This window comes from Podarcis pityusensis (genome assembly GCF_964106645.2).
Source record: "Podarcis pityusensis genome assembly, chromosome: 4".
NCBI lineage: Eukaryota > Metazoa > Chordata > Lepidosauria > Squamata > Lacertidae > Podarcis > Podarcis pityusensis.
Genome location: NC_138027.1, coordinates 100663810 through 100690956, shown reverse-complemented (window position 1 = coordinate 100690956; position 27147 = coordinate 100663810). Strand labels below are relative to the sequence as shown.

General features: G+C 45.6%; 2 long non-coding RNA genes across 6 annotated transcripts in view; one reads left to right on the top strand and one right to left on the bottom strand.

The window, feature by feature from the left end:
* Positions 1-236: 236 nt before the first annotated feature.
* On the bottom strand, positions 237-26652 carry LOC308475939. The gene is made up of 2 exons (XR_013985561.1): positions 25604-26652; positions 237-693 (listed from the first exon to the last, which is right to left on the bottom strand). It is a non-coding gene; the product is annotated as an uncharacterized lncRNA (long non-coding RNA).
* Positions 5527-27147, top strand: part of LOC308475900 — a 38219-nt gene continuing 16598 nt past the window's right edge. For all 5 annotated transcript variants that reach the window (XR_013985506.1, XR_013985507.1, XR_013985508.1 and 2 more), the window contains exon 1: positions 5527-5967. This is a non-coding gene — a long non-coding RNA (uncharacterized lncRNA). The remainder of the gene's footprint in view (positions 5968-27147) is intronic.

Genomic DNA, 27147 nt, shown 5'->3' with positions numbered 1-27147 from the left:
TCTCTCTGTGTATGTACAAATATCTGAGTAGTATATACATATATACTTTTAGTTCTTTTTCTATTGTAGCAAGTGAAACTTCAATTCTTTAAGCATGGCTTCTGCCACATACAAATCTGATTCAAGTCTGTGAATGTATGACAAAACTCCCACAGCCAATAATCCAGCCTGGAGGTTTGGTTCTTTCTGTGTAAGAATGCTGTTCTCTATTGTGAGGTAAAACATATTTAAAAAAATAAAAATAAAAAATTATTAAGTCTCCAACAATATTTCAAAGCATTTATCATTATATACAATTTTTTAACATACAAAGTTTTTTCTTGACTTCCCACCCCGCTGTTCCTTGGTGTTTGTTTTTTACTCCTTTTTATTAGCTGTTAGCTATAAGATATACATTTTCATTATCTAAGCCATTACATCTTTCATTAATCCATGGCTTATATTTCAAATCTGCCCATGACTTCACATATTGGTGATATTTTGATAGATAATCCATAAGGGTCTCCATTCCACCTTAAACTTCCTCATTATGTCCTCTTAATTTAGAAGTGTCACCATTTCAGCATATTCCATCAGTTTCATAAGCCATTCCTCCTTAGTTGATAATCCTTTCTCTTTCCACTTCTGTGCATATAAAGTTCTAGTTGCTGTTGTCGGTAGCCAGCTATCTCAGGACCTCTGCCCCCATTATTCCTAGTAAAAAAGGTTCAGGTTTTTCTGGGATTATCAATCTGAACATTCTTTTCAATTCATTATATATCATTTTCCCCAAACCAGGCTTCCTCAACCTCAGCCCTCCAGATGTTTTGAGACTACAATTGCCATCATCCCTGACCACTGGTCCTGCTAGCTAGGGGTCATGGGAGTTGCAGGCCAAAAACATCTGGAGGGCCGAGGTTGAGGAAGCCTGCCCTAAACCCTTCACCTTTTCACAGGACCACCACATGTGATAAAATGACTGAGGCATTTTACATGAATGTAAAAATGTTCCATTTTCAGACTCTCTAAAACAGTGGACTGTTTGGGGTATACGCTACAGCCACCTCCTTGTGAGAGTTACATATACCGTATTTTTTGCTCTATAAGACTCACTTTTTCCCTCCTAAAAAGTAAGGGGAAATGTGTGTGCGTCTTATGGAGCGAATGCAAGCTGCACAGCTATCCCAGAAGCCAGAACAGCAAGAGGGATCACTGCTTTTGCTGCGCAGCGATCTCTCTTGTTCTGGCTTCTGAGATTCAAAATATTTTCTTTCTTGTTTTCCTCCTCCAAAAGCTAGGTGCGTCTTATGGTCTGGTGCGTCTTATAGAGCGAAAAATACGGTACATACTTACAGCATACATACAGAGTTACAGTATACATATTTAATTTTCATAAATGGATTACAGTGGTACCTCGGGTTAAGTACTTAATTCGTTCTGGAGGTCCATACTTAACCTGAAACTGTTCTTAACCTGAAGCACCACATTAGCTAATGGGGCCTCCTGCTGCTGCCGCGCCACCAGAGCATGATTTCTGTTCTCAACCTGAAGCAAAGTTCTTAACCTGAAGCACTATTTCTGGGTTAGTGGAGTATGCAACCTGAAGCATATGTAACCTGAAGCGTATGTAACCTGAGGTACCACTGTATCTTGAACTATATGTGTACCAAATTGTCACTGGAAACATGACAATCATTGTGGAGTGCAGGCTGAGTCGTTTATTTCTCAGAAAGATGTACTAATGAATTTTCAGGTGTTTCTGTTACTAAGTTTCAGATCATGTGAAAATACATGGGCAGAGCAATCCTTTGTTGTTGTTGTTGTTTAGTCGTTTAGTCGTGTCTGACTCTTCATGACCCCATGGACCAGAGCACACCAGGCACTCCTGTCTTCCACTGCCTCCCACAGTTTGGTCAAACTCATGTTGGTAGCTTCGAGAACACTGTCCAACCATCTCTGTCGTCCCCTTCTCCTTGTGCCCTCCATCTTTCCCATCATCAGGGTCTTTTCCAGAGAGTCTTCTCTTCTCATGCCGTGGCCAAAGTATTGGAGCCTCAGCTTCAGGATCTGTCCTTCCAGTGAGCACTCAGGGCTGATTTCCTTCAGAACGGATAGGTTTGATCTTCTTGCAGTCCATGGGACTCTCAAGAGTCTCCTCCAGCACCATAATTCAAAAGCATCAATTCTTCGGCGATCAGCCTTCTTTATGGTCCAGCTCTCACTTCCATACATCACTAGAGCAATCCTTACTCTTGCCAAAGATTGGGTGAGGAGGGTCAGGATGGGGTGGAAGTGTGGTCATGCCAAGCAGAAGCAGCTTCTCTAGCTGGGTCAGAAATGAACTACAGAACAATTTCAATAGGGCAACACTGAATTTACCCATGGTTGTGCTGTTTGTTGCTGCTATTGTAAAAAAGTAGATGTAGACATTTAAAGCTGGTTTGTAATGAATCTGACCTAATGTTGTCTCTTCTGATTGGCAGTAGATTTCAGACAAAGGTCACATTTCATAGAGTCACATGGGATGTGAGCTTAATTGTGCAAATTATGACTGTCTAACCAGCCTTAGGACTGTGGACAGTGAGGAGGGGGAGTTTAGACTTGGCTTTTTCCATGGTGCCAACAAAATCTCTTGTCTTCAGCTGCTGTTTGAATTGCAAGGGACACTTGCTTAAAGGATTAATAGGAGCAGAAGGCTCAGGAGCATGGCACCATTGCAGCATCTGACTGATATATTAAGATTGGAGCACAGAACCAAAGTACATCCCACTAATGAACACTACTGGAATGTGCAGGAGGGATGGGGCAACTGGAGAAATGAGTTATCATGTTATTGACAGCAGGAATAGCAAGCTGTGTGGTGGGGTACTGCTGCTCATGTCACCTCCAGTCAGTTGTGTTGCTGTTGCTTTCTGGGAGGTAGAGGGGAAAGTGGGACATGGCGGGGAGGTCAAGGGATGGGGGAGGAGCTGATACAAAAGTGAGTAGGTCCCATTACATACACCTAGCACACACTTGGTCACACTCAAAGCTATTTTTCATGGAAATAAGAGGAACATATTCAATTCTTAGTAATTCCACTCAGGTTTCACCTTCCATTTTCTCCATAGAGTCCCAGATAGTTGGGTGAATTGTGGTATGGGCCTGAGAGCAGTGGATTTCCATAGGTTAAATGAAGATTGGGTCATATATGGCTTTAGGAAGCATGAACCTTTAAAAGTCAAAGGCTCTGGCTGCTGTAAGCCAACTCTGATTTGTATTACTGGCACCAATCACAAATTCTTAATGAATCTGTCAAATATTCTGTATGCATCTCTAACTTTAACTAAACTTTCAAGCTACGGAAGACCTGTGCAACATTCATTTAGGTTGTTACACTTCAATAACACACTTTGCTCTTTATGCTGTGTATCACCTGATAAGTGAAGGGCACTCTTTATAGAATGTCTTTGCTCCAAGCTACCCATTCACTCACTGCCTGGCTTTCAACATAGTCAAGAGCAAGGACTTCACAGACAACATGTGTGATCTAACTTTATACCTGCAGGGATGAATAGAAGAGAATAGGTTATGCACTAATGATTCTTATTTTTAATATTTGAAGAAGACCGTGAACCTATACATGCTCAGTTAAATATTTTATTTTATGTTGTACAGACCTTAGGTAACTGACTTGTATGTTTTTGTATTTCAAACTAATCCTCTATATCATTCCCAGTTATGAACAGCAGTCAGAATTCCATCCAGTTTCCACCCTTATATTTTAAGTTTTCATAGCCTTGGACATTTCACAGATGAAGAAGGCTCTTCTCACTGCATGAAGATACAGAAACAAATATGGGTTTAGGTTTAAGTTTGAGACAGGAACAGCCTTGGTCACATTTATTGATGACCTACACTAGGAAGTAGACAGGAAAGCAAAAATCAGTACCCCCAGCCATGAGATCCTTCTGGGGTATTTGGCTAGTTTGGAACCTGGGGGCACAGTTTTGTAGTGGTTTTGATTCTACCTGTTTAATGTACCTAGAAAGTAGTGCTGGGTGAGTAATGTTCAGCCCCTTGGTTTTCTTAAGGGCTCTGTTTTGTCTTCTATTCATTTTTGCACCTACATGGAAGGAATTGTCTAGACATTAGGGATTGGGTTTCTTGAGCACTGATCTCCACAGTGGCAAAGCAAGTCTAGCCTCAGCCCTGCAACCTCTAGTCCCATTAAAATGGGGGTTGCTGGTTTCTCACTGACCAGAGTCTGGGCACTGACAAAATGTCTACAATACAGGCAGAAGTTCAACTTGCATCAGCAATCTTTCCTTAGGGAACAGCTGGGACAGAACTCCACGCAGCTGCACTGGCTCAGGGTCTCTGACAGAGCTATCAGTAGGCATTGTGCTTGGAGTCCTGGTATTGGGTTTTAACAGTGTCCCCTTTCATGGATTCCAGATGCCTCTCAATGCAAGGAACTGATTAATCGGTTCAGTCCAAATAAACTTTGCTGGGATTCCAGGACCTCCTTGGAATTGATCCATGAGGGTTGCATGCAGCCAGTGCAGTCAGAATGCACTGGCACAATCAGACATAGTTCTTTTCCCTTGGCATAAACATGAAATTCTATTATAGTTTACTTTTGAACTATTATATTTTATATGTTTTTTAGCTTTCTGTGTTTTATCCACATTTGTTTTAATTTTTATGAGCTGCCTTGAGTCTTATTTCTGGGGGAAGGTGTGATGCAAATAAAGAACATCAGCAACTGAAGTTTGATAGCAGTCATCCCTGCTTTCTCTCAGATGCCTTTTAGAAATAGTATTGTTCAGACAGCCTGTCCTGCACACACCCAGCCAAGGAAGGCAAACAAACGATAGTTCATTCTTTAGGGACAAAAGCACACACAGCAGCTCTTAAGGTGTACTGGACATACTAGATGTACTACGTAGATGTCGGGGAAGTAGAAACAACAGTGGGACTGTGTCACCACCCCTCCCAGGCTTATGTACTCTTGTCTGATGGAGTGTGCAAGTGCAACCTGAGACTTCTCATGCATGGAAGTCGTCCCTGTTGTTCCATCTTCTAGCCCCTCCTGGTTCTAGGAGACAGTAGGGCAGGGGATGGTGGGGATTCAACCGGCCTGCCCCTCATCTGAACAGCCTCTTCCTCTACTCCCCATACACCCTGCACCTCTGTCTCTGACACCAAGCCCCATAAATCACTGCCCTCCTATCTGGGTCAATCTCTGGGCACCTTGCCTCTGTCACACACTTGTCAGAGCCCTGCCATTCCCTGACATAGGGCTTTGGAATCTTATTTATTTAGTTATGACCAAGCAGTCTTCATTCATACATTATAGATGGTTTTTACTGCTATTGTTGTGGTTTTATGTTGCACACTGCCTTGTTAAACTTCCCATGAAAGTGTGGTGTATAAATATGAATACATTAATGCATACATGATTTGGGGCCCAGCATTTTACCTGTACACTAAGCCACTCAAAGTGTGGCTGTTTGACTGCAGGGAACTTGTTTTAATGTGAGAAAAAGCACCCTGTTACCTATCGCTGAAGACTCTTTCGCCTGCAGTATCTTTACTCTTCATATGACTGAGGGCTGCAAAGAACTCCTCTTCATCTTCAATGGACTTCCAGAGAAGAACTTCTCAGTGAATTATGCACTCAGGAAAATGAACAACAAGTTGTCGACTGCAAGGAAAACATTGGGGCCTAATTTGAATAGTAGAATGTCTGGCATCTGGTGGGCGGGGCTTGTGCATTCTGCTCCGGATTTGGCCCCTCCCTTCAGTGTGTGTTCAGTTCAGTTCAATTAGAGAAGCCAACTGTCACTCTTGCCTCACGATGTTGTTTCAGTTTCTCTCAGACAGTATGTTATTGTGTTACAGTTTTCTTTATTATTGAAGATTTGTTTGACATATACGTGAGCCACTAACTTTGCTGAAAGGAAAAGAAACCCCGCTGAAGAACAGTGGAATATCCTAAACTGGGTGAGTTAGGGGATATTCCCAGTCTGACAGGAGGATTGGGTTTTTTAATCAGGAAAGAGAAAAACAAGTTGTTGGCCTGCTTAAATCTCCATGTTCATCTTTTATTTAGGTCAAATGAAAGATCAAATATTCAAAATGAATTTAAACTATATTAGAGGTTTGAGTTCTGATCACTGAAATATATCTAGCATGGCACACAGCGTGCTGCCAACTTTGGTCAGGCCGACAAGGTCTAATAGTCCTTAGATCTTGCATATGCCATAGATTCGTTCTGAAGCTGAAGAAAGCAACATAATTAGATGGCCTGATGGGTACAGATCTGTGTGCCTTCCTGAGGGAGGAAATAAGGCCATTGGGTCGAAATCTGGATGAAAAGTAACCAGGAAAAGCTAAAACTGGTGTCAGGGGTTCAGGAGCAGAGGCAAGGGCAAGGGAGGAAACAGAGAGCGAGGGAGAGGAGGCAGAAGAAAAGATGAGTGATGACGACGACCCGAGATCTCCGAGTCTTTCCAGTGAATCAGAAGATTCACAGAAAGGAGCACCAGTGGCCAGGGCAAGGGGGGAGCCTAGGGGGACACCCCAGGAAGATAGAGCCAGAGGGGACTCAGAGGGGAGCAGTTGGAAATCAGGACCAGCGTCACCGCCAGAGAGCAGGGAAGAGGAAGGGCGCCAGGGATCAAGCGCTGGCAGCTCACAACAGGGGGGAGGGCACGAGTCAGGAGTGGCCACACCTCCATCGGGGAGCGAAGAAACGGTCAGACGGAAGGTGGAAGGTTGGGCGCGCGTGCCAAGTTCAAATGCACAGGAAGGTGGCGCAGTAGGCAGCCCGGAAAGGGAGCCAGGTCCTAAAGCCCGCCGAAAGGAGGGAGAAGAGTCAGGGGGGTCAGCGTCAGCATCAGAGGAATCCCGGAAGGAAGAGACCCCGGGGGGCAGAGGGACCCAGAGAAGAACAGTCAGGCGGAAAAGGTGGAGCAAGGCTAGGATATTAAGTTGGTGTACAAGGGGCGGAGACTCAGATGGAGCTTCGCCGATCTAACCATGAGACGTAGAGTTGCACGCAGCAGCTTGAGAATGGAAACTGTAACTCAATAAAGACTTTTATTTAATGATCGCTGGCTAGCGTGATCCTCTGTGAGCTAGGATCTGGAAGCAGCTCTGACAGTAAGCTCCATCTCTGGATTGTGGGCATCTACGTCCTCGCGGAGAGGAGAGAAAGCGGGTGCCTACTAGCGAGCTCACGAACGGCAGACAACATGACGGCCGAACAGCAGATAGTGGAACTCAGAGAAGCAGTGACACGACTGAATGCCGAGGCTCTTGCATCCAGGAAGAGAGAGGAGGACGCAGCTGCCGCCTACAGGGATCTCCAGGTCAGGTTGGAAGTGCTTACGAAGCAAGGGCAACTAACACCCAAACCGGAGGGGATTGGGTTGGGGAGACGAACAGGCGGTCTGGTCTCTCACTTCGATGGGAATTTGCAACAGTACCCCAACTTTAGAGCAGATGTAATGTGTGCACTGCAACTGCTGAACAAAGACTTTAGAGATGAGCAAGAGAAGGTGGGATTCATCATGTCCCATTTGCATGGAGATGCTAAAGCATGGCTGCGCAATTTGTGGAGAGATAAGGATCCGGCGCTCCAAAATGCGGATGCCTTTATTAAAGCGATGGATGGGTGCTTTTTATCAAGCATTGACGTGGATCTTGCTCGGCAGGAGATACATGGACTGAAGCAAGGGAGGGCCAGCGTAAGGCAGTACCATGCCCGCTTTTTCGCTTTGGTCAGTGCCCTGGAATGGGACAGAGATTCGGCTCCTGTAAGAGACCTGTTTTGGGAGGGATTGCACGGCTCGGTTAAAGATGAAATTGCGAGGGGGGAGAGACCCCGGACCACGCAGGAGATCGTTCAGAGGGCGCTGGCGGTGGGGGTGCGGCTGGAAGGACGTCCGTGGAGCAGGGACGAAGGGCGTGGAGGGCGCGAACCAGCCAGGGGCTCCTCCTTCCTTCCCAGAGAAGCAGCGCGTGCGCAATCCACGCCTCCGCCAGGAGGAGGAGCGGAACCTATGGAGGTTGGAGGTGCAAGGGCTCAGTCAGCAGCCAGAGCCCTAGCACCGGCAGCAGTGAAAGCGAAGCCTCCTAGAGGGAACAGGAAGTGTTACATCTGCGATGATCCACAGCATATGGCGAAAGAGTGTCCCCAGAGGCTCCACAAGCACACTGCAGCCTCAGCAATGGTAACTGCAGCAACGCAGCAAGGACAACCACAGCAGGGAAACGAAGGAGTCTGGTTGGCGGAAGAGGCACTGGGGCCCAGCCAGACGTGTCAGTGAAGCAGTCCCCAGAGATTTTACAGCCCATGGACCCCCTCCCGCCCAAACCGGTAGTGAAGCTCACCGCGTCACTCCAGCTGCCCAATGGAATCACCATGGACGTGCCAATCACCATTGACTCCGGAAGCAATGCGGACTTTATAGGGCAGGACTTTGTCGACCGGCACGCTATACAGTTGCTGCCTGCCACGCTGCCCCTGCAGGTTGTCACGGTGGATGGCAGGGAGCTGCTAGGGGGGCAAGTGGTGAAGCAGACGCCACCAATGGTGATGCGACTTGGGAATCACAGGGAAATCATCAGCTTCAATGTCACTCAACTATCGGACACGCCCATTGTATTGGGCATGAGTTGGCTGGACAAGCACAGCCCGACGCTGGCTTGGTACCAGAGGCAGCTGACCTTCGGCTCTTCCTTTTGCGCTGAACACTGCATCGTGCCCAGGCAGGAAGGAGGGGAAGAGGAGTCACAGCTGCAGCTAGGCACGCTGCAAGCGGTTCCCCACAAGTACGCAGAATTTTTGGAGGTTTTCTGCGAGAAAGAGGCAGACAGGCTACCCCCCCACAGACCATATGACTGCAAAATTGACCTGCTGCCGGGGGCGGCGCTACCCAAAGGGAAGCTGTATTCCATGTCTGAGGACGAACTGCAGGAACTCAAAGAGTTCATAGATCATAATTTGGAGCGCGGTTTCATCCGAGAGTCCAAGGCAGCGGGGGGCAGTCCGGTATTCTTTGTTAAGAAGCGGGACACGCCCCAAAAAAGACTTGTAGTGGACTTTCGCATCTTGAACAGTGTGACCAAGCCATCGGACTTCCCCATGCCCCGAATCGACGACCTCCTCGCAAAGGTACGGAAGGGCAGAGTGTTCACCAAGTTGGACCTGCGAGGGGCATACAACCTCATTCGCATGCGGGAGGGAGATGAGTGGAAGACAGCCATGTTCACGCCCCTGGGCACCTACGAATATAGAGTTATGCCTTTTGGATTGCAAAATGGCTCCCACGTTTTTCAAGCTTTCATGCATCACGTGTTGGCGGGGCTCCTCTACAAGACGTGCGTCTGTTTCTTGGATGACATCCTGATCTTTTCGGAATCGCAGCAGGAGCATGACAGACACGTCAAGGAAGTGCTGAGCAGGCTACAGCAACATAGGCTTTACGCCAAGCTGGAGAAGTGCCAATTCGACGTGACCGAGGTGGATTTCCTGGGCTACAAGTTGTCTGATAAAGGGCTCGCCATGGACAGCGCCAAGGTCCGAGCAGTGTTGGATTGGAAAAGCCCACGCAACCGGAAGGAGGTCCAACGGTTTGTCGGCTTCGCGAACTTCTATCGCAAGTTTATCAAAGGCTTTGCGATGCAGACAGCGGCCATCACGGACACGCTCAGCTCCAAGAAAAAGAAGTTCATCTGGACAGAGCAGGCGGAGCAGTCCTTTCAGGCACTCAAGCGTCTCTTCGCGTCGGAAGAGCAGCTGCTTCATGTCAACCCCAGCAGGCCGATGAGGGTGGAGACAGACGCTTCGGACAGAGCCGTGGGAGCAGTCCTGCTGCAGAAAGACCCGCAGGGGGTTTGGAGGCCGGGAGCGTTTTACTCAAGGAAGCTCAGCAAGTCCGAACAGAACTACACCATCTGGGACAGGGAGTTGCTGGCCATTCATGCAGCGTTCAAAGCGTGGAGGCACTTCCTGATCGGCGCCAAGCACACGGTGCAGGTCTGCACGGACCACAAGAATCTAGAGCACTGGCGCACGGCACAGTTCCTGAACCAGAGGCAGATACGTTGGGCTGAGTTCTTTGCGAATTTCGACTTCCGAATAGAGTATGTCCCGGGGGACACCAACATCATGGCGGATGCTCTCTCCCGTAAGCCACAGTATCTGGAGGAGGCAACGCCAGCGGCCGCCATGCACATCTTCACACCGACAGTGTGGGCGTGCGCGGCGGCAACAGTTGACCTGGATGCGGTGCGACGAGCGTTGCAGGATGACTCCTTCGCGCAAGCAAAGATGGCAGAGGTGCACAGGGGCACGGCAGCGACCGACGAGTTCCAGCTGCGAGATGGTTTGCTCATCCGTAAAGGGGCCATCTACGTGCCGGGAGACGAACTTCGCGCCAAGGTACTGCAGCAGCTGCACGACGCGCCCACTGCCGGGCACTTTGGCAAGGAGAAGACGGTGGAATTAGTAGCCAGAGACTTCTGGTGGCCCGGAATGAGAGGGGAAGTCGCGGACTACGTGGCGAGGTGTGACACCTGCCAGAGGTCCAAACCAGTGCACAGACCGCCGGCCGGACTGCTGGAACCGCTGCAAACTCCGTTCGAGCCATGGGAGAGAGTGGCCCTGGACTTTGTCACGGATCTGCCCAGCTCGAGGGGCAAGACGGCTGTGCTGGTGGTGGTGGATTTGTTCTCCAAGATGGCACATTTCATTCCGTGTGCGAAGGTGGCCACGGCGGAACAAACCGCCAAACTGTTCATAGACCACGTGTTCAAGGTTCACGGTCTGCCGCGGTCTATTCTGTCCGACCGAGGGCGACAGTTCATCTCGAACTTCTGGCAGAGGCTGATGGGCTTCCTGAACGTCAAGATCAACCTGGCGTCGGCTAGACACCCGCAGACCAACGGGCAAGCGGAGCGGGTCAATGCCATCATGCAGCAGTACCTGAGATGTTATGCGAATCAACAGCCTGCGACGTGGGTGGATTACCTGCCTCTCGCCGAGTTCGCCTACAACAACACGAAGCACGTGTCCACGGGGGTCACGCCGTTCTTCGCCAACAACGGGAGGCACCCTAGAACCTTCCCGGGACTGGAAAGAATGGGGGAGGGGGAGCCGCAGACAGCAGATGCGTTCGCGTCGGAGTTGCAGGAGGTCCACGATCAGCTGCGGCGGCACCTGGAGCTGGCTAAACACGCATACAAGGTACAAGCGGACAAACACAGAAGGGTTGGCGAAGAGATCCATGTGGGAGACTGGGTCTGGTTAGCAGCCCACGCAGTGCCGGCCAGGTCGTTGGCGAAGAAGAAACTAGGGCATAAACAACTGGGGCCCTACCAAGTCGACGAACAGGTCAACCCGGTGGCTTTCAGGCTGGCTCTTCCGGAGGGTTCCAGAATGCATCCGGTGTTCCACAGATCGGTGCTCACTCCCTACAAGGCACCTCACAGGTTTCAGGAACCAGGAACGGCACCGGGTCCGCTCCGAGAGAGAACCGGGCAAGGGGGAGTGGCACAGGAGGAGCGCATCAACGAAGTCACGGAGATTTTGGACTCCAGATGGGGGGAAGAGGGGGTAGAATACCTTCTCGCCAAGGAGGGCACCCCGGCCAGTGCCAACAGCTGGGTGCCGGGCTACGCTTTAGACGAACCTCTGCTCAAAGAAGAGTTTCATGCCCTCTTCCCACATAGGCCAATGCCAGCAGACTTTTTCGACGACTGGCTTTTCACGCCCACGCTTTCAGCCAGCACGTTCCGGGGGTTCGACTCGGACGAGGAACCGACACGAGACGCCCGTTCCCCAGAGGGGTCACCCTCGGGATCTGCTTCAGAACCCTCGTATTGGTGGGATGATCGACCAGAGGAGCAGTTCCGCAGAAGGTGGCTGGAGGGTCCAGGACGAGCAACGTCTCCAGAAGGCAACGAGGGAGAGACGGACATGGACGTTTTCGGGGACGACCCGGGTTTCGAGCACGGCGGCACAGAGATGGAAGCGGAGGTGACCGTCGTCAACGAGAGCAGGGAGGAAGAACCGGAAGACTTCGGATGGCGGCCCGCCACGGGAAGCGAACTGTATCCGACATTCGTCCCCCTGACACGGCAGCACCCAGATCCCGCACCGGAAGGAGGGGAGGGGGGAAGAGGGGGCTTCGAGGGGGGGATGGATGTCAGGGGTTCAGGAGCAGAGGCAAGGGCAAGGGAGGAAACAGAGAGCGAGGGAGAGGAGGCAGAAGAAAAGATGAGTGATGACGACGACCCGAGATCTCCGAGTCTTTCCAGTGAATCAGAAGATTCACAGAAAGGAGCACCAGTGGCCAGGGCAAGGGGGGAGCCTAGGGGGACACCCCAGGAAGATAGAGCCAGAGGGGACTCAGAGGGGAGCAGTTGGAAATCAGGACCAGCGTCACCGCCAGAGAGCAGGGAAGAGGAAGGGCGCCAGGGATCAAGCGCTGGCAGCTCACAACAGGGGGGAGGGCACGAGTCAGGAGTGGCCACACCTCCATCGGGGAGCGAAGAAACGGTCAGACGGAAGGTGGAAGGTTGGGCGCGCGTGCCAAGTTCAAATGCACAGGAAGGTGGCGCAGTAGGCAGCCCGGAAAGGGAGCCAGGTCCTAAAGCCCGCCGAAAGGAGGGAGAAGAGTCAGGGGGGTCAGCGTCAGCATCAGAGGAATCCCGGAAGGAAGAGACCCCGGGGGGCAGAGGGACCCAGAGAAGAACAGTCAGGCGGAAAAGGTGGAGCAAGGCTAGGATATTAAGTTGGTGTACAAGGGGCGGAGACTCAGATGGAGCTTCGCCGATCTAACCATGAGACGTAGAGTTGCACGCAGCAGCTTGAGAATGGAAACTGTAACTCAATAAAGACTTTTATTTAATGATCGCTGGCTAGCGTGATCCTCTGTGAGCTAGGATCTGGAAGCAGCTCTGACAACTGGTTATAATGTTTCTGCAGAGCGGGGGCAGTGAATGTGTTTCCCCCCTACCATTCAAATATAATATAGGGACGTATTTGAATGATTATTTCATTGATATATTGAGCCCATCTCTACTGTCTACCCTATCTGCAAGGACAATTATATAATTCTGTTCCAATGGCTAGTACTGGATTTTTGTAGTTTAGCATTTCAAGACAGCAGTAAAAACATGAGTACAACAGTTCTGAGCCCATATATAGTATACCTTCCCCCCCTCATAATGGGAGAGATAGGGTATTGCAGAGCTAAGTATATACCATGTGTTGTTGCAGCTGCTGCTATTACTTTTAATTTATGTATCACCTTTCACAAGAGTCTCAAGCACACCATAAAAGCAATTAAAATAGTTTTAAAAGCAAAACAAAACAAAAAAACACCAAAGGTAGGTTTAAAACCAATAGACAATGAACACCTAAGGCTGAAATCTTTTCATCCAGCTGGAAAAGCTTGTTGTAACAAAAATGTTTTTGGGAAGTACAAATATTGGCCACCCGCTGAATCTCATCAGGGATATTTTCCCACAAAACAGGGGCAGCCACAAACAGAAAGCCCTGCTTCAAGGTACGTAATGTTGAGAGGACTTTTGATGTTTTAGGTAATTCAAGGAGAATCCCTCCTGCAGAACACAGTTACCTACCAGTTAGCTGTGGGATAAGGTAGTCTCTCAGATAACCTGAGCTGTATAGGAACTTATATGTTAGCACCAAAAGCTTGAACCTGGCCTGATAACCGATTGATAGCTAATGCAAATCCCACAGACAAGGTGCAATATTCTGGCAGTCGTTTTCCCCAACAAACCACTGCATTCTGCATAAGCTGCAGCCTCTGGATCAATCACAAGGGTAGCCCTACATAGAACACACTGTAGTAATCCAACTTGGAAGTTACCAGTGCATCAACAATTATGGTAAAGCTATAGCAATCCAGGCATCAAATTCTTGCAATATCAGCAAGGCAAAGGAGATGGTGTTGGACATTCAGAGGAAGAGAGGGGAACTAGCCCCATTGTATATCGGGGGGCTGTATGGAGACAGTCTCTTCCTTTAAATTCCTGGGAGTTTACCTTTGTGAAGACCTCACTTGGAAATTCAATACAACCCAAGTGGTTAGGAAGGCCCAACAGAGACTCCATTTCCTCAGGGTCTTGAGAAAGAACAAAATTGATTATCTCCTTCTAGCGGGCCACAATAGAAAGTGTTCTCTCATACTGTATTACAGTGTGGTACGCTGGTTTGACAGCCACGGACAGGAAGTCCCTACAGAGGGTGGCAAATACAGCACATGACATCATGGGCTGTCCCCGGAGTTTGCTAGATGACATCGCGGGAGACCACTGCCTCAGGAGAGTGAGGAAAATTCTTAGGGACGACTCACCCCCTGGCCAGCACTTCTTTAATCTCCTACCTTCGGGCAGGAAATGCAGAAGTATAGTCAGCCGCACCAACATTTTTTATTCATGGGCTGTTGGGCTGCTGAATGGAAAAAAATAGTGGTGTAATTGACTTCTGACAAGCACACAGAGCGCGAACAAGACTGAATGTATGGGGGGGGCTTGTTTAATTTCACTGCACACAGGTGGTGTAGTGACAATAAAGGTTTTTTTATTATTTTATTATTATTACTGTTGCAATCTTCTTATAATGTCTAGCTTGAATAGAAATGGGCAGTTTAGAGTTTAGAAAGCAAGTCTTGGCTGACCCTGAGAAACAGCCTGGTGATCTGACCTTCTTGGAAATGACCCATAAGTTGACTTTACAGGATGGGACTGCAGCCTCTGGGCACCTAGCTGAAATCTTCTGTCTTCTTGTTACTCTCATTTAAACAGGTAGTCTCATGGGGGCCACCATAGCATATAGTCTTGCTGCTCTTCCCCAAGGTGCATTAGGCCTGATGGTCTAAGCCAACTGCTAAGAACAGCAGCGAGTGGAGATGGCAGTTCCTTACTGCCTGCTGCTTGTACAATTTGGCAACAGTGCATCATTGCCAGTGTTGATGGGCCCTTCATGTGTGAGGCCCTGGAGAAATTGCCCCTTGGGGCCCCCTAAAAAAGCCCTGGTTCCAGCACATGTCAGTTTCATTGAGATTTTTCTACAAGATGATCATTTTTGTCCAACAACTGAGAGTATATATATATTTTTTAAGAGGAATACATATGAAGTGTGTTTAGGAAGAGAAATAGGATGAAACCACCCTCAGGTATTAATCCATCTTGCTCACTCCTCCCTCACTCCTTGCTACATTAATCAATTTTATTTGCATAAAATGGATTGGTTGATTCAGATTCTGGAAAATCCTCTATTTGATGTGCCTTCATCTGCATGAGCAAAATTTGCATGTGCATGTTAGCACATTTTCCTGCCATCACATTCATATAAATCCCCACCTGGAAGCGGTGCCTGCCCCACCAGATGAGATTTTACTTCCTCCATGCAGCAACATCTACAGGGAAGATTTTTTTTTTAAAAAATAAAAAATAAAAAATCTGATTGATCTCTAGAAATAGGCAATGAATTCCAATAGTGTTTTCACCAGTGAGAAAAAGAACTGTCTTGGCATGCTAGGGTACCCTAATGAGGAGCTTGTGTATGATCACAGATGTCACCATGTGTGCTGGTCACAATTATCTCCAGAGATCTTTAATAATATATCTTCTGCTTCCAATGCTTCTTTCTTACTATATTCAGAACTGCTACCAGTTTGAAACTCAGTTCAATCTGACAGTTGGATACCAGAAGCTATAAAATTTTTAGGAGTTGTGCAAGTTATTTAGTTAACTGTTAATATTTTCCTATTAGTGACCCCTGATGCTTGGCATTATTTAGGAAAAAATGTGTTGAGGCCAATAGTTTGGAGATGTCTGTGACATAGCTGCTATCTGCATCCAGTTAGACATCATATTGCTATCCAGTATGCTCAAATATTCCATTGCGCAGCAATAAAAAACTTGAGTGTCGTTAATACTCTATCAAACCTCCAGTGCAAGACTAATAATATATAATGAGATTTGGTGTATTAGCAGCTGTTATGTCATTACAGTTTGCTAACGCTGTTTGAGTATGGTCAAATAGGTTTGGGCTTGTCTCACAGGTAAAGCTAGAGACATAGAAGGATAACCTAGTACAGGGGTCATCAACATCATGCCTTTCTAGTAATGGTAAACAACAACTCCCATTATTCCACACTGGCTGAGGCTGATAAGGGCTAGAGTCCAACAAAATTTGGTGTGTTCCACCCTGGCACCCTTTAATCTAGTGCAACACTCCACCAGGTTAGGGAAGGCTGGTTTAATGAAAACTTTCCCCTCCTAAGGCAAATTATCATAGAAGCCATATTAAAGAATATTCCTATTGCCAATATGTCCACACACACAAACACATGACCCTACGCCTACCAAGCACTCATGCCATCCCAAATGCAATTCTCAAGTCTTACAGCTGCGGAGATGGAGTGGCTAGCAAGCTGGACAAGGATCCCACTCCCCATTCATCCATGAAACTCACTGGGTGCTTTTGTGCCAGACACTCACCGCATCTGCACCATACATTTAAAGCACATCAGCTATAAAATGAGGAAAACATTGTTGGGTTTCAGCAATCTTGCATGCCTCCAGTCAGTAGAGGGCAGGGTTGGCACGAACAGATAGTCCGGAGAAAATTCTCTTTGTGATGTTTCCAGTCAAACTCCCAAGCGCCCCCCCCCCTCTCTCTCTCACCCCACCCAACATGGCTTGAGGCAGTTGTGAAACTCGCTTCTACCATGTAGGCTCTGGATCTGAAGCCATTTTTCTTTCTTAACAGTGTGACTTATGTGTGTTATGTTTACTCTTTGTAAGCAATGCTAGTGATGTGTGAATGAAACAGAATGTGTGCTGGAGGGACTAGCTAGATCCAGCTTCCATGCTATTAACTCTTTTATATAAACTATAAACCAGGCTTCCTCAACCTCAGCCCTCCAGATGTTTTGAGACTACAATTCCCATCATCCCTGACCACTGGTCCTGCTAACTAGAAGTCATGGGAGTTGTAGGCCAAAAAGATCTGGAGGGCTGAGGTTGAGGAAGCCTGCTATAAACCAACCAATATTATTATTTTTTCAACAACAACAACAACAACAACAACAACTCAGAATGACATCTAGCATTCTTTATAAGAAAAAGATCCAGCAGTTTCTTCATGTACTGTGTGAAACCAACTTTGGAACTTGTGTCCAGGTGTGCCTATCAAATTGCTGGACTGGTGCATTGTCTTCCATGCCAAAAGAGCCCAGTTTGTTGCACCTTTTGTGCATCTTGGCAGCTAGTTGCCTAAGTAGCATGTGCCATGAACACACTTGCACACCTTACGTAACCTACACTTCACAAAAAGTTCAATTTCTTTTTTTTTAATATTGCAGTTGGTGGAGATATGTTTTTGTGATGTCACAGCATTTCAGCTGGATTTACTATTGTTCAACTGAACCAGGCTGAAACCTGAAAAATAGGGCATTCCCCCAACCAAGGCTGCCCCAGGATATGAAATTATGCATGTTTGGAGGGAAGCAAGAGCTCTAATGAGCCACCTCTGCCATCCTGGAAATGTTACATCTGTTGTCTTCACCCTGATAGAAAGGCAGCACGGTTACGAAACATGTGGTCCATTAACTTCAGTAGCTGCCATTTGCAAAAGCAGTGCCAGCATGATGAATGGAGCTGAGAGTACACAGAAAATAATGATAACTAATGGTCGGGAATGCCTAGGGACTTGTTTCTGTGACTTGATGTCTCCAGGGTGAAAAGACAAGGAGGGTTTGTATAAGACACAAAGTGGAATTTTTGAATCTGTGATGGATGCATTAGCACTTTTAATGGCTTCATTGCTTGCAGTGGTTCTGTGGCTTGTCAGAGTTGACACACAGCCTCCTTCACCAGAGGTGTGCAGAAGCAATTTAATGAAGTCGGCACATGCATGCAGTATCTGTGTGGGTGGCGGGGGGGGGGGTTGCTACTGCTGCCAAAAAGATACAATGCTCTATATTTCCCATTAAACAATGTCAGCCGTTCTAAAAAACCAACACAGCAACTAGAAAAATCAACATCCACATTGTACTGACTTTTCTTTTTAATCAGTTCAACAAATCTTTGTCAAACATTTGCAGAGCGTGCCATCAAAATGCCACTCAAAGGTGGGGGAAAGTGTCACTTTAAAAGTAAATGTCATTTTAAAAGCAAATATCATGAAGTAGGGAAAGGCACTAACTTGGTGGCCAAACTGTTGGCTACGTGGAGAACGTGCATGAGCAGACATGGCAGTCAGCACAAAATTCTATTGGTGTTCTCATTTACATCAGTTGCAATAAGCAGATGGGCTCCAGAGAGCCAGAGTGATATAGCAGCATGTCAGTGTGGAACGTAGAGTATTGGGCTTAGAATATGAAAACCTGGGTTCATATCCAGTGTGGGAACCTGTTCACATTGGATAGACGAGCAAGATAGCATGGAGCAAGAAGAGCAAAAAGTTTGCAAAGTATCTGAAACACCCTGTTTATTCTACATCAGCCAGAACGTGAGGACCTTTGACTGTTCCAGAAATCACCATTATCAGCTGAAGTTCATTTAAGACCAAATACAGTGGTACCTCAGGTTAACTAGTTAATTCGTTCCAGAGGTCCATACTTAACCTGAAACTGTTCTTAACCTGAAGCACCACTTTAGCTCATGGGGGCCTCCTGCTGCTGCCGCGCCGCCGGAGCACAATTTCTGTTCTCATCCTGAAGCAAAGTTCTTAACCTGAAGCACTATTTCTGGGTTAGCAGAGTCTGTAACCTGAAGCATATGTAACCTGAAGCATATGTAACCTGAGGTACCACTGTATGATTTCATTCTTCTCCACGACCGTTATTCAAAGGCTCAGAGATCTGTGGTGTTTTGAGACTTAGGTCAACTCATAAGGTAAAAAAGAGAGAGAGAGAGAGAGTCCTGATGGCTCACACAAAATGTCCCTCCAATATTCTGTTTTCACCAAAAATGGCTTGTCAGATGCATCACGAAACACTCTTTTAAAGGTTCCCCTGCCCTCTATTAGACCTAAGCTGGCTCAGCTAGCAGTAGCACCGCTGCTGAACAGAGTTTAGATCTGTGTAATTTTATGCCAGTTTAATTCATTCCGGCTTCTTATGCGTAGGATTGCTCCCTTGGTCTTCCTTTGTTTAAAAAAAAGGGGGGGAAGACTTCCACATTTTAAATTAGTAACTGTGTCATTATGATCTGGAGAAAGACACTTAATTGGGCTGCCTGTGGTTTGTTTTGCATGTGTTTTTTCTTCAGATTTTAATTTTTTTCCTATCAAAATTATGTTGAGTTTAATGGGGAAAGGTTAACATATTTAATTCATAAAAAGCATAATCTAGCCAAAATCCAATATTTTTAAAGACCCACTGATTTTAAAGAGAGTTAAGCATGTGTTTAGCTTTCCCCCATTGAAATCCAAGACAATTAAAATAGTTTAATTTTGGCTGGATTCTGCCCAAATTAAACAGCACACCGCATCAGTGGTGGGATGGTGGTTTTTATTGGAAATCCAGATATGTTGTCCATCATATTGCAGTTTATTCCCTTTGCTTTTTAATATAAAAAATAAATTTACATCAAAGCAATTATTCTATGGTCACTGATGCGATTTCATTATAATTTTGAGCTGAGCAGCCAAATGATAATGAAATTCAGAAACCTGCCCAAAACTCACAAATTACTCAGTTATCTCCAAGAATCATTCTGATTTTTTTCAACTCCATAACCAATTTCATCTTAAGGATTATTTTATTAAGAAAGGCAAATACTTAACTCACATGAGATGATGGGAGATGTTACTAATAGAACATTACTTCTGTATTCTTACCCCCCCTTTTTTTTTTTTACAATGCAAGGTACAGAATATCTTGTAGGTTTTTTGGGGGGGTTGTTGTTTAATCTTTTTTAAAAAAAAATTAAATAAATCATAAGCCAGTGTGAACTGAACTGAAGTTTCGAAACATGAGAAAACAAAACTGATAAATTTCTCAATCCCTAGTTGTTCCAAAGTTGTCACTGAACTTTTGCCTCAAGCAGAAGGTCCAAAGTGAATGCTGGAGGTCCGCCACCAATTAAACCTCTCAGGCAGAATTGAAACATATGCCTGGCTGAGTTAAAAAAATAATCATGTGTGGCCTTCCATTCTTAAACATGACCTTTTGCCCCTACAGCTGCAGCAGGAGACCACCAGCCTCAACTATAGACCCCTCATATGCCAACTGTGAAACTGCAGCCAGGCTGAAGCACTGGGCCCAGGGTTTCCCCTCTGATTTCACAAGTGGCATTTGGGCAGTGGAGGGGAGGCAGCAGCAAAAAGGCAATGCAAATAACTGGATGGGTAGGCAAAACTAAAAAATTCAGAGGACAGAGGTTACCATTATGAGAAAGGGAGACAGAAAGCATGCTTACTTTTTTTAAGGAACTCAAAACAAAAACAGAACACTTTTGCTGCTGCTTCAATGGCAAACAGCAGCCCAGTAGCCAGTCAGTATCCTTCTGAAAGATGGAAACAGCACTTAATGCTAAGTGTTAAGATTCTGTCACAAACACCTGTGAAAGAGGCTGAAAAGACTATTTCAAGAGGATTAGGCCCTGTGCTTATTTAAAACAAGACTTCAGGTTTTTTAAATATTCCTGTCATCATTGCTGAAAGACTCTGCCCACTGATTCCAATTGACACTGTAGCCTTATTAGACTTTACCGATTGGTAGGGTGAGCGTTGCTCCCAGAACAGGGAGGAAGGGTGACACCGAGGTTTGGTTCAGAGAAAGAGTTTATTCTGCTCTCTGGACAGCAGAAGGCACTGCATGAATCGGTTCACAGCAAGCACAAAAGCAAGAGAAATTGCATACAGTATATATATATCCTCCAGGCACCCTCTCCCCCCTTCCCCAGGAATCCAGACACGTAAGCTTATACATGTAAGTTGACATCACAGATGTTCCTCTCCTGTACTCTTAACCATAAAAGGGTGTTCCTGTTCCTGTGCTCTTGACCATAAAAGTGTGTTCCTATTCCTGTAGTCATTATCTTATCTAATATTCCTGTCATCATTGCTGAAAGACTCTGCCCACTGATTCCAATGACATAAGTCCAAGACATCAGCAAAGGCTTTAAAGATACCCCTTCCCTTCTTCCCCTGCTCCAGATTCAATAGCAACATGGGACTGTAGCCAAGACATCCCCCCAATGCATAACAATATCTTCATCATTCTGCACATTGCAAATATAGGGGTTAAAATGCCTCTGGGAGCTGGAGCCAAACTGCATGGGACCTAGAAATTGATTAGAGTTCCAGACTTTTTTTTCAAGGCATAAAAGCAGCCATGAATTGTGTGTGTGCAAATTAGATTGTAGGCTTCCAGCCTCATATAACTTTAGTATGTTTAAATCTAATTAGCGCATGAAGGGGTTAAAACCATAGAGTAAGCTGTCCTGCCAAGCTTAGCCTATGTTGTCACTTCCTTACTTGAGAGGAAATGGGCCACCAAGCCTCTGCATACAGACTTTTGTATTTGAGGAGTTCTGAGCATGACTAACCAGCCTCTTTTGTTTCAGACCGCAATGAAGTCTGAAACTAGCTTTTTTCTCTATCAATTGTTTAGAAACTTTTATGTTTAGTAGCCAAGAAATGTCTATGACTTACCAAATGTGTGGTCTATCTCTGTGCTAGGGAAGTGGACATTTTGGAACTCATTTGAAGAGCACATTTTAAAGGTTTTACAGCCTATATGTCCATGTTTTTCTTGGCTGCATGTTTTATGATGTTAAATCTCTGCTGGGGCTTTCTCACCAAAGAGTACTTGCCCCAAACTCAAGCCTTGGTTCCAGGATTCAACAGAAGCAGCAGGAAAGAAGGAGGGAGGCTTAACCCACCAATAGCATGTCTCCGATTTAAATTCACACGTGCACCAAAGCTGCTGTCAGATTCAGAAAGGAAGAAAGTCAGGCAATATGGTAGTTATTGTGTGTGTGAATTTAAATCGGGGGAGCCAGTGTGGTGCAATGGTTATAGTGTTAGACTAGGACCTGGGAGAGCAGGGTTCAAATTCCTAGTCAGCCAAAGCTCACTGGGTGACCATGGGCCAGTCACCATCTCTTAGCCTAACTCACCTCACAGGGTTGTTGCGAGGAAGAGAATCACAGTTCACCACCCTGAGATCCTTGGAAGATAAATGAGGGAAAGGAATGTAATAAATAAATAAACCCTCCCCCAGCACTGTATCCCCGAAGCAATCCAAGACCATTGTGGTAGCTTTTAAGTCTTTAAAATGCCAAATTACAGAGCCCCTGTGCACATCTGGTTTTGTCCCTTAGGTTGGGACAATGAGACTGTGGTGTATGAATATGTGAAAATGCCTTATACCGATTTGAATAATTGATCTATCTAGCACAATACAGTGGTACCTCAGGTTAAGTACTTAATTCATTCCGGAGGTCCGTACTTAACCTGAAACTGTTCTTAACCTGAAGCACCACTTTAGCTAATGGGGCTCCAGCTGCCGCCGTGCCGCCGGAGCAGGATTTCTGTTCTCATCCTGAAGCAAAGTTCTTAACCTAAAGCACTATTTCTGGGTTAACAGAGTCTGTAACCTGAAGCGTATGTAACCTGAAGTACCACTGTACTGTTTATTTGTGGAGTATTTTAACTGGAGGTGCTGGAGGTTGAACCTGGTATATTACAGATGCAACACATGTGCTCCCAATGACTTGTTTTCTTCCATTATCAGAGCATGCTAGGAGCCAGATGTGACATTACTGGGCCTCAGGCTTTATGTTACTTATTTCCAAATTTATAATGTAGGGTATTTGGAGTTCCCAAAATGCTTCCATGGAAAAAGGAGAGGAGAGAAAAACATCTGCAATGCTTTTTGATAAATGCATTGATAAGAAGAGCCAAGCCAGCACAATACATGATGCTAATTGACTCTGGACAAGATTGATCAAGTTCTGTCAAAAGCTGAGAATACTGTTGCCGAAGTCAGGTTGACCTTTAGATGTACCTGATGACAAATGCAATTCTAATTCATTTGCCTAGAACATCACTCTGCTAGAGGACATTTTCTTCAAAAACTACTTCGTAGTAAATAACTGAAACACATGTTATATTTCATTGCCAAATAGCATTAGTGATATATCTCTGCTTTAAACAAATGATTTATATTCATATTGTTATGAATTTTTTTTGGGGGGGGGGAGGAAGTAGCCTGTAGGCAATATCCTTCTATCCTTTTGGTCCACCAAGTGTTAAAATATAACCCAGGCTAGCTTTCTGTGTTGAGGTGATAGCCTGGGTGATGGGCCATTAGGGAAGCAGAGGAAAGGGACTCTGTGTGAGACTGCAAATGGGTGGAGCCCCTCCCTCAGTTCAGCAGATAGTTAGAACTCAGCATAGGCACCAGCTCCTCAAGGCTGAGACACTTTGCTCCCCCATTATGGTTTTTTTTAAGGGAGCCAGGCCCCCTCAATGTTCAGAGGGCATTTGATTCTGCCCCCTGGCTCCTCGCGATGTCACGTGCATGATGTTGGGACGTTGTGTCGAGCCCCCTTGATCATCTTGAGAAGCTGGTGCCTCTGAAGCTCAGAGATAGAAGGACAAAGCCTGAGTTTAAAGTGTCAGTGATGTGATGTAGAAGTAAAAAAACAAGCTGGGGAGAGAGTCAGAGCACCGTTTGAGAGCAATGATAGATTTCTGTTTGAATCCAAGTCTGCGGCTGTGGGAGAAACAAGACCCTTCAGGGGTGTTGATGCTGTGAACCCCTCAATCATAGGTTCAGGTTTTATATGTGTGTAAATAAACCATATATAATAAAGACACCATGGTTTCCATTGTGCCTCATTCCAAAAGGAAACATGAACCCTGGGTAAGCACCCGGAACCCCAGGAATCTTGTGCCACTCAGAGATTGGGATGGCGTACAACGATATCATATTATATTACACACACACACACACACACATTATTTCATTGTCCCCACTGGTATCACTAGTATGGGACAAGCTATTACAACAACAGATCCATTGTGAGGAGAATTTTATGAGGGTCTGTCACCTCACATTTATACATACATAAGATAATAATAATAATAATAATAATAATAATAATAATAATAATTTATTATATATACCCCACCCATCTGGCTGGGCTTCCCCAGCCACTCTGGGCGGCTTCCAAAAGAATATTAAAATACTGTGATACATCAAACATTAAAAGCTTCCCTTAACAGGGCTGCCTTCAGATGTCTTCTAAAAGTCTGGTAGTTGTTGTTCTCTTTGATATCTGGTGGGAGGGCGTTCCACAGGGAGGGCGCCACTACCAAGAAGGCCCTCTGCCTGGTTCCCCGTAACTTGGCTTCTCGCAGTGAGGGAACCGCCAGAAGGCCCTCGGCGCTGCCAGAAGGCCCTCGGCGCTGGACCTCAGTGTCTGGGTAAAACAATGGGGGTGGAGACGCACCTTCAGGTATACTGGACCGAGGCCATTTAGGGCTTTAAAGGTCAGCACCAACACTTTGAATTGTGCTCGGAAACGTACTGGGAGCCAATGTAGGTCTTTCAAGACCGGTGTTATATGGTCTCGGCGGCCGTTCCCAGTCACTAGTCTGGCTGCTGCGTTCTGGATTAGTTGTAGTTTCCGGGTCACCTTCAAAGGTAGCCCCACGTAGAGATTAACTTTTGGCAGCCAGCCCCCAGACAGACAGTGCTAGTTAGCAAAGCATCCTTAGTATATTATTGGAGTGTGTGTATACACACAAACACACACACACACATACATATATCACCTTTCTGTCAGCCGGTTAAAAGCCACAGATTTCTTTCTTCTTCAGCCCTAGTTGAGGTGTCTACCAACTAGTAGGTGCCACCCATCAAAGCCCACCAATGCTCACTGGGTGAGTGTCATCAGCTAGCAAAACCTTTACCATTTGCTATCCTGTGTAGCATCACTGTTTCCCCAGGCAGCTGTTCCTTCCCTCCTACTTTCCCCATTCCAGTGACTGTATAAGCAACCCTAGCCAACTTCAGGCCATTTGGTAAGCAGGATGATGTCACAAAGCTACATAGCTAATAAGATTTGACTATGTAATAGTATTAATTCTGGTAAGGGAAGTCAGTTATGAGTGAAAGCAAGAGAGGATCAAGCAATTCTGCAATTTCATAATTTCAACACTGCCAATGATGTTCGCCTAACAACCACAACCCTCTGAATAGTTTCAGCTCAACCACATCTTCCCATTGGACAGCTCTTCCTACGATAAATATGCACAATTTATACATTTGTTGCTTTTGCCAGACAAATTGTATGCATCCCAAACCCTTCTCTTTTCATTATTATTCATTTTACTCTGTGGCATAACATGATCCCTCACAAAATATAGTATACTCTAATTAAGTTCAAACAGAAATAGTAAACATGTTATGTGGTTTTTCCCCCTCAGATACAAGCCCCCCCCCCCCATTTCCACAGATGTGGAATCTATCAAATTATTTGTGGCAAACAAACACTGGATTTAGTTGACAACTACAAACAGAAAGCTCAGACTACAAAGGATATGTGTCTTGCAGCAGAACAGAGCACTCACCTGTCAGTAGCAAAGTCTGCAGGATGGTACCACACAGTCTTGTCATCCTCGCCATCAAAGGTAAACTATTAATATGTAACAGGCAATAACAAAGCAGCTTCAGATCAAATTAATTATTCACTCAATGCAACACACTCTACAACTCTATTTTTTAAACTAGTAAATCTGCAAAGGGAATACATTTTCTCGATACCAGATTAAAACATTTATGGATGTTAAAAAAGAAATAAAGATAGCTCTTTAGCAATTTTTTTAAAAAAACTGAAAAAACAGCAGTCTTTAATGTTTACTTCCAACCAATTCATAGCACTAAACCTTTTAGTTAGGTAATTTTAGATTCGGGACTTAATAGTCTCCAGACAAACACCCCCTTTCTTTAGATGGCCATGTGTGTTGATTCACTTACTTCTATTAATTCCTTTAATAATGTGTGTGTGTGTGTGTGTGTGTGTGTGTTGAAACACTGCTTAATACAAACCACAAGTGTTTGTTTTCTTTGTGGTAGTAATCCAGGAAAGTGCTTCTATGTTTAATGATTTTTGCCTGAAGCAAAACTCTATGTATATTGAGAAAGTTTTGCTAAAATGAAACATTTGTAGGGATTTTGAGGGAGGACAGATGTCACTGAAGAAAATTAGCAACATTTACCCAGGGAAGGTCACATACTCTTACGCTATCCAGTCACGTGACTTAATGCTATTGGAAGTAAATTTGGAGGCGTCTGTGCTTGCAGAATATGTGTAGAACATTCCCTGGGAAATTAAGGGAAATCCAGTAACACAGGCGGAATTTCTCAGGGGGTGGGGAGATGCACACCCCCCTACAAACATCAAACCAACATTACTTGTGATTGCATTCTATAGGTATGGCATTGTTGCAATTGGTATGTGGAGATGATTTGAAAACCGCTTGCACAGTGATTGTTCCATCTATTAGGCCTGACATACAGCCCAGGTATGGTGGGGTTCCATGTCCCTAGACGGGAGGGAAGAAACTCTCCTTTCAATGAAAGTAATATGCTGAGCTGCTCTTTAAGCTACAGCTGTGTGGAACAGCCTAGTGCTGTTGCTCATAATTATAATTACAGGACACTATCCTAAATGTCTGAATTACGGAATACTCTACTCATTTCCAGGGTAGGAAGCACCAGCTTTTGTTTCTTCTGTTCATTTCTTATATTTCTTCTATTGCTGCAGACCCATTCTTTTCCCTCACTTTCTTTTCTGTACACTCCTATCTTGATATACAAGATGCATTGTGCAACTTTTATGACCCCTTGGACTTACACTGCTGAATTGGCTTTCAATAATAATGAGTCTTGTTTCAGCTCTCTCTATATCCTTTTATGGCTGTTTATGCTGTTGTGTGTGGTGGACTGAAAACACTAATATGATCTATGCCATTGAAGATTTCATATATACCAAGGGTTAGTTCCCACTGAAGTGATAGAACTGTGTATTAGACTGTAAAACTTCAGACTGAAGGTAAAGAATATTCTAAATAAACAAACCAGCTACACACAAGCCTTCTTCAGGCATTATCAC